Source organism: Gavialis gangeticus, unplaced genomic scaffold (genome assembly GCF_001723915.1).
Source record: "Gavialis gangeticus isolate Ggan-Ray unplaced genomic scaffold, GavGan_comp1, whole genome shotgun sequence".
In the NCBI taxonomy this organism is placed as follows: Eukaryota; Metazoa; Chordata; order Crocodylia; family Gavialidae; genus Gavialis; species Gavialis gangeticus.
Window position 1 is genome coordinate 3144216 of NW_017729002.1, and position 11548 is coordinate 3155763.

The 11548-nt window shown below is 39.1% G+C and overlaps 1 long non-coding RNA gene across 3 annotated transcripts in view; it reads left to right on the forward strand.

Annotated features, from left to right (window-relative positions):
* Positions 1–11548, forward strand: part of LOC109290717 — a 40087-nt gene that overhangs the window by 7072 nt on the left and 21467 nt on the right. For all 3 annotated transcript variants that reach the window (XR_002095661.1, XR_002095659.1, XR_002095660.1), the window contains exon 3: positions 6745–6883. This is a non-coding gene — a long non-coding RNA (uncharacterized LOC109290717). The remainder of the gene's footprint in view (positions 1–6744; positions 6884–11548) is intronic.

Below are 11548 nucleotides of genomic sequence, written 5' to 3' on the forward strand. Positions count from 1 at the left end.
TCCAGAGTCGGGGTTTTGGGGGCAAGATGAGCTTATGTTTTATCCAACTGGCCCACAAAGTCCCGCTTTTGGTGGTCACTTTGTTCTGCAAAAGAAACGTGTAGATTATGGCTCGTACAGTGGATAGTAAATTAGTGTTATGCTACTGCTGCACGCAGGACAAGATTATGGCACATTTTAAATAAATAACAATATTGTCATTTGATAATGTCCTCAACATGATAAACGGGTAGAAGATGGTACCACTCCTTGGGAATTAGAAGATAAGTTTGTAATTGTTGATGCAATTTATAAAAGATTTTTTTTTTTTATAAACAGTAAAAACCCTATGAAAAAAGTTTTCAGCTGTCATTCAGTTATGGAACACGAGCCAAAGAACACAAATTTACCAAAAGTGAATTTCTGAGAAAAGCAAACTTAGTGCCTAGATAATTAAGAGAAACAGGTTAAAAAACTTCTAAAAAATCTTATAGACTTTATAGGATTTCCATTTATATATATTCTTAGTCACAAAATTCTGCAGTTTTATATGTATTTCTCTACACTAACTGTCATGATTCAGCCAAATATATATTTTTAAATAATTCTCTCTTGGCCATGTTGGCTACTGTATTCACATTATTTGTAAAATATGTTCTCAGGACAAGTGTACTATACATTTGCACTTAGTAAGAGTGCACAAATCCATTCTATTAATAAATGGTTGAGACTCATAGTCTCAGAGTAGTTTTTACTAAATCATTTCACTAAGTAAGCATATATTTACATTTTCCAGTTGGGTTTTTTATAAACCTCTAAGATTTGCTAGTAGAAAATTCCAACCCTGTTTGTAGCCATGACTCTATAGTACACAGAATGTAAAGAAACGAGTTACTAACTTCTTCGTGAGATTAAATATTTGCTGTGTGTGTTCACTGTATACATCCAGAAAGTATGTTTGGTGAAGATCTTTGGGTGATATAAGTTATCCTAGCTATATGCAATTATCATAGCCACCCCAGCTGTGGATCTTTCCCATACTGTAAATGAGAGACTCATATTTTCATGCATTGGCATATTTTTTGCATTATTTATTTTAACTGCTCTACTCATATTTATATAATATATTCTTGTACCACTTTGAATCCTTTAAAAAGATCTGGAAAATTTGCAAAAGTTGCACAGTGATATACTGTTAAGGTAGTTGCTGATATGGTAATCAAATATATGACAATGATAATCAAAAAGATTATTTTACAAAATGAAGAATTCACAATAGCTATTCCAAAGAAGTTTTATATCTAAATGTATGCATATGTGAGATAGAAAGACATTTGTACTCCACACATGGTAAATGAATCAATGTGCTTAAGACCCAAAGTATGTTGAAAGAAATATCTGGCAACATTTTAAATTATTATGCTACTGCTCTAGAAGTATGTGCATTTCTAATTAATATGAACACTTTTATGGCTCAATAGTAGAATTTATGGAAAACCTTTAATTTTGTTTGTACCAAGGAAATTATATATCTATCTCCATATAAATGCATTTAATATATTTATTCATGTAATATTCATACTTGTGTAATGTCCACACACCTGAACATTATCTTATAAGTTTGTAAAATAACCTACCTCCATAACTGCTGGACTCAAATTTTTAAAGACACTGATTCGAATTACATTTCTCTGAAAAGCCACAATTTGTTGAGGAATGCAACATACCCACTTAGGAAATGTACTCCACATGGTGTATTAGTTCTGCTCCACATTCAGTCTTGTCTGTAAGATCAAGAAAGATGAGAAGTAAGAATGAATGTTTGAACACCGTGGCTGCATCCAGACAAGTGTGGACATGCGGTATGTAGCACTGCAGACTTGTCTGCGGCTCTGCACACCGCATATACAGGTGTTTCTCGCACTACTATCTTGCAGCGCAGGGAGCCTTTTTGACCCTAGGATATGCCAGAGTCAAAAAAGCCCACGCTGAAAAAATGCAGGGCAGCACACGTGGCGGCAGCGCACGCTACCCAAAGCCAGAGCCTGACTGGCTGGAGCCATACTCCGGCTGCTGGCCAGGTTTCCTGCCACAGTAGCAGCCCTGAGGCTGTAAGGACCCCAGGTAAGGCTGTTGGGGCCATCACAGTTACTGGCCCCAGCCTCCCCTACCCAACCTGGGGTAACCTGCCACGTGCCAGAGCGTGCGTGCGTGCCCCAGGCATTTCCTGGGGATAAGTAGCAGTGGCACAAGGTGTGTCACTGCCACTTGTCGCCAGAGAAACAAATGTCTGTACTTGTCTGGACGCACCCTGTATTATAACTTCTGTTTACTGCTGATATTCTTTCCGCCTTGGTCTAGGGTCATATAATGACCACACCCTAATTTATGGTGGTAATTTTTTGGGGGCGGGGGGCAGTACAGCATTTATGCAAACAAATACAGTAACTTTATTCCCATTGTTCCTTGAGTACTGTTCTGAAAACCAAGGAGTAGAGTGTTGTGGGTGTTGTGAGTGTTGGTCTAGTGAAAGATCTTGCTCTTATAAAGTGGAAAACAGGAATAAACAGTACAGGGCCACTCCAAAAACCAACCCTTTTCTGCTAAAAGTTAGCAGTAATTTCTCTTTAGAAAATGAAACCCAACATTTGAATGCTCTGAAATGTCACATATATAGTTTTTAATACTAAATTATGTAATATGTCCATTCTTATGCATCACATTTGGTTAAGCAGCTATTCTTGAGATAACGTTTTTCAAATTGGATTTTATTTAGTTCCTCATTAACCATACACATAATATATGTGTAATCTTTCTAGTAGCATTAGGTTAAATCAGACCATTTAATATGTTTATTTTTTAAATAAGCACATATGAATAATATGAATTTAGTCTCGCAGGTTTTCCTCATTAAAACTATTATTCATGTATTTTTTTTCTTTATGTTTACAACCAATTAAACCAATGCTAAACTCAGATGTCACCCTTAAATATGTTCCCCCAAACTCTACGTTAATATTAAATTTGTAATCCAGACCAATGATGACCAGATGGTATAGTCATGGATTCCTGATAAATGCTTGTAATAAAAATTACATGGGTAGGGTCATTCCTAATATATATATTTAGATGCCTTTTTTCCTACAAGCCATAATTAAAATATGAGAGGTCAGCCTTAATTTTAAATATCTTAGAATGTATTCTGTATATAATACTTGTATTAATTAAAGATCAGAGACAGTTTATTTATTTTCCTGTTTAAAATGAGAAAATATACTTAATGAAGAAAATAATTATTTTCAGTCAAACATTTTTTTTTTAAATCAAAGCTATTTTGATTTTTACTTTTTCATTTATAATTTTGGAAAACCTACCTCGTATACTTTTTTAATACAGTTAAAAACTACCTTCGATTTTTGAATGTCAGGTTTGAGTGCTTTCCAAGGAAATTTAAGAGCAAGAGAAACTGTGAAAGGTCTAGCAAAGGGCCCAACTGGATGCTGTTGAAGTCAGTGGGTGAATTCCTATTGAAATCAGCGGAAACAGATTCAGGCCCAGGATCCCCACCACAAAGCAATGGTATGACTTTTTTTCTATCATAAGGCCTGAACCTGAGAAGTATTTTGCACCTTCAATCTTCTGAAGAAGTGGTCCTCAGCCTTTCACGTCCCGTGACCCCACATTACAACACAAAGGTTTTCTGGATCCTCTCTAATGTAGTCATAGAGAAAGGGGAGGAGGCTGTGATCCTTTGAAAACCTGCGCTGGACTAGCTAGCAGGTTTGCAAGTAAAGGCTGCAAACTCAGGCTCAAGTTTTTATGAAAGCATCCACAATTTTATCCCAGGGAAGGAAAATGGTCAAAATCTGCTTGTCATACTCATGTGATTAAACTCAGGTACCTCAGTGGGCACTCCGCCCCTGCACAGAATTAATGGGCATTGCTCTCCTGCGCAGAATTTGGACCTCAGACATCCAAACGGGTATATGGAAATGTTTATGAACGTATGGAAATGTGTGCAGAACACGTTGTTTCAAAGATAAACAATTTCACAGTGCCTTTAAACAGGCATATCTGCTTCGTTGTTAGCAGAGATGTTGTCCGTAAAGTTTGTTGAAGAGTTTACAGCACCCCACGTGGACTGACAAAAACTGGTATGGACCTGGAATTTGCCCTTACAGTGGAATAAGCTGCAGAAAAGAAGTTGTATTGGGCAGACAAACAAGTCCATTTCAGCCTGTGCAGCCTGGGGATATGAAGCTCCCAGTCTTATTTAAGGCATTATTTGTCCTTTGCAGAGTACAGGTCAGTTAATGATTATGCAAACCTCTTGTCCGGTGCAGTGTCATATGCCTTTCTCAATCAAATAAAGCAAATAGGGACTGTGGTAAAGGCCAAGCATGGCAACAAGAGAGACAAAGAATCAGCTTTTTTTGTCCGTTGCCAGAATGCCTGGCTAGTTTCTGCTTACTAAGGTTTCAGTGCAAGGACAGTGTTTATGTAGGTGAGCCGTGTGTGTGCGCCTTTGGGTTGTTCAGCATTGTGGGGGTTTTTTCCAGACATTCCTGCAGTGTGTAGTGAGGCAGATAACAGAAGTAAAAACCCATCTTCTGTTATTTAGGTGATTTCTGTTTTGTGAGCCTGCCAAATATGACTATATGTCAGGAATTGGTGGCGTTTGAGAAGGTTACTGGTGATTTCTGAGTCCCTGCAGTATAATCAGGTTAAAAAACTATTTAAAAAATGCTTTCAAGTCTGATGACCATTTTGGTCATCAGACAGGATTCAGAAAGAATGGTACCACCCTCAGAGATGAGCTCTACTGTCCTAAAAAGTTTTGTTTCTTTTTTTCCTGCTTGAAATAGATCTAGTGAGATCAAAAGAACCATTAGCAATCTTGTAACAGTCCTAAACGTTTGCCTTATAATTTGAATACTTACATCATAAATATTAGTTATGTTAAAGCTATTTTCAGCCTTTCATTTAGTGCTGGTGTAATATTTGAATTCGATTATCAGCAGGGAAGGGGAGAGTAGAGGTTACAGTTTGCCAGTGTAATGTAATATTTATGCAATTAAGCCTCTGTTAAGTCAGTCATCTTCAAGCTTCTATCTCACTGGGGTCAGGAGACCTGAATTCCTTGCATGCATTCAGTATATTGGTATAAAAAAAGAGCTATGCAATTGTGTTTTGCAGGTAATATTTTTACTTCCATTTTGTATGCCAGGCAGGAGACATACAAAAGAAAAACTATCATTTCTGACAGCTCAGATATAAGTGGGCTTCACTGGGAGGAGGGCGGGGGGGGAGGGGAGTGAGTTTCTTTAGCATGTTCCAGGGTTAGCTTATAAGGGTGAAACTGGGGAAAAGAAATATTGCAGGTGTTAGTTTTATTGGTGACACATTTTATATGTACTTGTTATTGTTAGCATTAGCTACATTTCTTGTAAAATGCACATAACATGGGGGAGCAGTGATTGTTGTTATCAAATTTTATGAAATAGCCCTCTTTCTTTAATTACTAAACTCTATTCAAAACCTTTACCATATTATTCTTACGTCGTCTTCTGTTGTGTGATAACTGGAGTTATACATTTACAATAGTATAATTCAGCAATAACACCCCTGAAATCAATGGAGTTGAATCAATATTAGATTTATGTGAGATCATATGAACTGTGAGATCACAATAAGTTGATCTGAGAACAGAAGTGGCTTCACATTCTGTATCATAATTTGTTTTTCAATAGAAATAAAGAACAAAAGTACCAGACATAGGCCTATGCTGAGTAATAAATGAAGGATTTGATAATCATCATACTCAACAAAATAATTATACTTTATATACTACTACACATAACCCAGGGAATAATATGACTGATACATAATAAAGGATTATTTAATCATTTTACCTTTGTATTTGATCCATCCATTTCACTGAGTGTTAAGAATGTTATCTGATTTACTAATGAATTCTATTAACATGTAGGTAGATTAGGTATTTTAGCATTAGAATTTCTCCTGTTATTTGTGCTCCATTACTGTAGTCTTTCATGTGTGGAGATAAACATGTACTGTAATTTGTAAAACCACTTTGCAATCTTTTTGGATAAAAGCTGTTACAGGATTTATTTGCTCCTGCATTCTTTAAAAACTCTGTTCCACTATCATGAGTTGTTTAAAGTTAGTGCTTAACTATTAGGCTAACTGATCAGATGTTAACAAAACTGTTCTCTTTTGTATCATTTTTGTAAGAAAAATAATAGCCAAGAATATTCTTGGATTGTCTTCACTTTCCATAAGACATGCTTTCATCTCCATGTTACTTAGTATTAGGTGGTACTTGACTGAGAAGCAGAACTTTTGAATGCATCCAGAATATGAAGAAAAAATTGGCAAATTTGACAGCTTTCCATATTACTGTTCTGCAAAGTGGCTTAACAGCACGGTATAAAAGCCTGAACTGGTCTTGAACAAGTGTTTGTTTTAACTTCTAATATTTTTCCTTTTAGTTTCACTCTTGATGTTCCAGCATTCATCACTTCCTGCATGGCTCTTTACCGCAGGGAAAATGAGGGACTTTTGGGGGCAGTTGTGTTTCCATTACACTATCATAATGCCCCTAAAAATCCTTATTGCTCTTGCAGTATTCTTCTGTGTTACAGGGCCTGGTGTGAACTACTTGAAGACCTAGCTTATAAGTGCAGCTTTAATGCAAAAATCATTTAAAAAACACTGAGTTTGTTTATCTTATCTTATTTTTAGTTGTGTTTACTGTTGCTTAAAATATAAATGGCAAGATGTGCAACCACCTGTTGATAAACAAATGTCAGAAGTCATAAATCTAAGGAACATGCTGGCACCTGTGCAGTACTTGGAAAAAGGAATAAATTTCACCATAAGAGTGAGTTTTAAAAAGAAGCTTTACTTGTTTTGTAAAACTAATATCATTTGTGTTTAACCTGAGAACTTACCGTGTATGTCTCCAGGATCATTAACCCCATTACACAGAGATTTCTCAGTGATTTAGTACACCTACTCTTGAATTACTTTGCTGTATCTGATCCCACTCAAAATCTGTTGCTGGTAAGAGTGCATATGAAGCAGTGTACGACAGATCCGCATAGCATGAGTCTTCTACTAAACCCACCAAAATTGTGGTCAGATAAAATCACAGGCCTCACATAATCTCAAAATTAATAAACAAATTAAGGGTAAACCCTTAAAAAAATCTTCAAGTACATTAAAAGCCAAAGACCTGTCAGGGAGTCACTTAGGCCTTTGGATAATCAGTGTCAAAGGGGTGCCAAAAGATGACAGGACCATTGCTGAGAAACTAAATGCATTTTTTGAATTTGTCTTCACTGTGGAAGATACTAGGGAGACTCCCTCACTAGATCCATTCTTTTATAGGGATGAGTCAGTGGAGCTGACCCAAATTGCATTTTTAGTAGATGAGGTTGTGGAGGAAATTAATAAACTAAACAGTAGCAAATCACCAGGATCTTATGGCATTCACCCTAGAGTCCTGAAGGAGCTCAGATCAGAAATTGCTCAACTCCAACTGTAGTATGCAACCTATCAGCAAAAACAGCCTTGCTACCAGAGGACTGCAGGATTGCCAGCATGACTCCCATATTTTAAAAGGGCTCTAAGGGAACTACAGACTAGTAAATCTAACTTCTGTTCTGGGAAAACTAGTAGAAATAATCATTAAAAATATTGTTCAGCACACGGATGAACCTGACTTGCTAGGGGAGGAATCAGCATGGTTTTGCCAAAGGGAAATCATACCTCACTGACCAACTAGAGTTCTTTGAGGTTATTGAGGGTATCAGTAAGCAGATGGATCAGGGTGATCCAGCTGACATGTATGTATGGACTTGCAAAAAAGCCTTTGACAAGGAGAGGCTCTTAACAAAGTTAGGTAGTCATGAGGTTATAGGTAAGGCCCATTTATGGATTAGAAATTGTCTTAAAGATAGAAAACAAAGAGTGAGCATAAATGATCAGTTTTTAGGATGGAAATAAGTAAGTAGCAGGGTCCTCCAGGGATCTATGTTGGGACCAGTGCTGTTTAACATATTCATAAATGATCTGGAAAAGGGGGTGAGTAGCAAGGTGGTCAGATATGGACATGGCACAAAATTAGTCAAAGTAGTAAAGAGCAAGGTGGACTGTAAGGAATTACAGAAGGATCTTTTGCAAATGGGCAACTAAATGGCAGATGAAATTCAATGTAGACAAAAGTAAAGTGATGCACATGGGAAAAATAACCCAAGTTACACCTACACTATAATGTACTCTGCATTAGCTGTTACCACACAGGAAAGAGGTCTGAGAGTCATTGTGGACAGTACACTAAAAACATCAGCTCAGTGCTCAGCATGTATCAAAAAGGCAAACAATATGTTAGGAATTATTAAGAAAGGAACTGTAAATAAAACATAAAGTATCATCATGCCCCTTAATAAATCCATGGTGCATCCACACCTGGAGTACTATGCCCAGTTTTGGTTCCCACATCTCTGAACGGAGATAGAAGAACTCATTGGCACTGCACAGTAGGTTTGGAAGGAGAGAAGGTACAGAGATGAACAACAAGGATGATTAGTGGCATGGCGGGGCTTTCATATAAGGAGAGACAAAAGAGCTAGGCCTATTCAGTTCAGAAAAGAGATGCTTTAGGGGGACATGATAAGCTTTTAGAAAATACTAAATGGTGAAGAAAAAGTAAATAGGGATTTATTATTTACTCTCTCACACAATACAAGAATTAGGGGTTACAAAATAAAACTAGTAGATAGTTTAAAACTAACAAAAGGAGGTTCTTTTCCACACAGCATATAGTTAAAGTGCCACAAGATGTGGAAACTGCTAGTTTAGCCAGATTCAAAAAAGATTGGACAAATGCTTTGAGGAAAAATGCATCAGTAGCTGTTGACCATGAGAGTTAGAGATATAGTCTCTGAATCAGAACGTCCTAAACCTTAAGGCTAGGGACAGACATTACACATAAACTGGTTTAAGTGATCAGAAACTGGCTTAAACTTGTAATGGAGCAGATGTTCAGTGCATATAAACCAGTTTTAAAATGGCTGCAACCGGTTTGAGATAAACCTGGTTGAATGTAGTATTAGACTTAACTCATTTGGGTCAAACTGTTTTATGCAATTTCTGTCCCAGACCCCTTGCTGGTTTAAGTTAAATCAGAGTTCCCCCAGCATCCTGGCATGCTCTCTGGGTTGGGCAGGGCTCTCTGCTCTACAGTAGGGCTGACCCCTCCCCTCTGCTCCCTGGCCAGAGCTCTGGCGGTCTTGCAGGCACAGCAGGCTTCCCTGTGACCCCCCTCCCCCTTACCACTCACTGCTTAAGCAGGGATCCCTTCCTCCTCTCTGCCACAGCACGGACCATAGCCAGCATGTGGTATGCTAGCTAATGCTGTATAAGACTCCAGCAGAGACTGCAGACACAGTAGTCTGTCTGGCTTCCCCCTGCCCTTCCCTCCCCCTCACTGCTCAAGCAGGAAATCCTGCCCCCTCCTCCCGTCTCCCACAGAAGGGACCCCTGCCCCATGGATGCTAGGCATGTGGTATGGTAGCTAATGCCAAGAGGTGTCTGTGTGTGTCTCTCTCCAATTTCACTAGGACAGGCAGACAGAACAGTGACTGCTTCGGGCTGTTTAGAGCTAATCAACAGGTCAACCAGTAAACTGTTTATGAAGTTTGAAGTAATGGAGAGAGGTCATTGTTTTGCTAATTGGGTGATAATGACTATTACCACTATCAGCCCTCAGCTGGCTTGCTAGCCTGTCAGTTTGCTGCAGACAGTATGACAAAACAGGGAAGGAGCTTGAAAAGCTCCATATCATCAACAGATGCATGCACTGTGCACCCTCCTTGCCTCAGAGTGCTAGCCTGGGGCTGGCAATGAGCGGGGAAAAGCCTGGGACCATGCAGGCAGACCTCCCTAATGAGAGTCCTGCCAGCTTGGCCATGCCCTCTCAGCTCAGCTCCTTGCAGAAGGGAAGGGAGGGCTGCTCTAGTGCTCCCCTCCCACCCCCCAGCTTCTAGCCTGAGCTACTGCAGGCATGTGCCTGAATTTCCTCAGTTCAGAAAAAATGTCTGTCCGGTTTCAAACCAGTTCAGCCTAGCCAGGTTAGACTAACCTGCAAAGATTGAATCAATTCAGGCTTAGGCTTTTTGAATGTCTGTCCCTAGCCCAAATGCTGGAGGCTGCAAGTGGGAGAGGAACAGAGGAAAAATCCTGGCCAATTCCTGTTTACTCTCCCTTTTAGCATCCACTGTTTGGCACTGTGTGACACAGGATACTGGGCGAGATGGACCTATGGTCTGACCTAATAAATGGCAGTTTTTATGTTCTTATTAACCTGGGAATGACATCCAAGCGTTTATCTGTTCTGTGCTTATGTAACCAAGAGAACTTAATGGATAGAACTTTAGCTAATCACGCAGAAAAATGAGAGTTATTTCCTCCCTTTCAAGTGTCCCCCCTTCCCATTATAATTCAGAGAATTTACCTGCACTTACCAGCACTCTGTGCTCTTTTGGAGATGGGGAGAATTGTGGAAAATGACATCTCTGTGGTACCACTTCTACCTCATCTTGCAACTTTCTGCTAGGTAGCTATAGAAGAACTACTATTGGAGTTGTGCATCTGGGAAGTGAGGTATATCACAGCTGCTAGAGGTGTAACTGTGCCTCATTTTGAGATACACAAATTCAGCAGAAACCCTGCAATAGGTTCCTAGTAAAAGGTTTACCTTCTACAAAATTATACCTTCAGGGTGGCTCCTCTATTCATCTATGTGAATCCTGTGGATCTCCAAGGTTTTGAGGCCTGTTCCCAAGCCAAGTCTACACCCTACAAAGCCTTTCATGCCAGATGGTGATTTGCCAAAAAGCCTTCACTTTTTCATTGTGCTTTGAAGAAAGAGGGACTATAGTCCTAAAATCAAAAAACAAATCTCTCTTTTCACCTGATATTGCAGCACAATATATCCTCAACTTCATATGTGTAAAATTACAAGCGCAAATTTAGCAGCTGTGACCATTAGAATGCTATGAACAATTAGTAGTATATGTATTCTTAAATCAAGATATTGGACAGGGAGGACTAATACTGTATTTATCCAAATCCAAGGTGACCCTGAATTCATTAAAATTAAGATGACCCCCCCATAATTAGATTCTATTCATGGAAAAATATTTAAATTTGTTATAATTTTCCATGTATAGAATCTAATTATTGGAGAGTTATCTTCAATTTGTCTTCCCCACCATTGTTGCAGCTGGGAAAGCAGTGGCAGAGGGGCAGGTGGTGAGGAGGTGTAGGGGCCAGTAGGGAGAAAGGCAGTGGGGAGGCACTGGGGACAGGCAGTGGGAGGGCAGGCAGTGAGGCGGAAGTGGGGAGGCAGGCAGTGGGAGGACAGGCAGATAGTTGGGTCAAGTAGTTTGACCTCTGCCCCTTTTGCTCCTACACCCTGCCCACTACCACTTGTCCACCCCTACCATTTGTCATCACTGATGCCTGCCTCATCTTGTGCCCC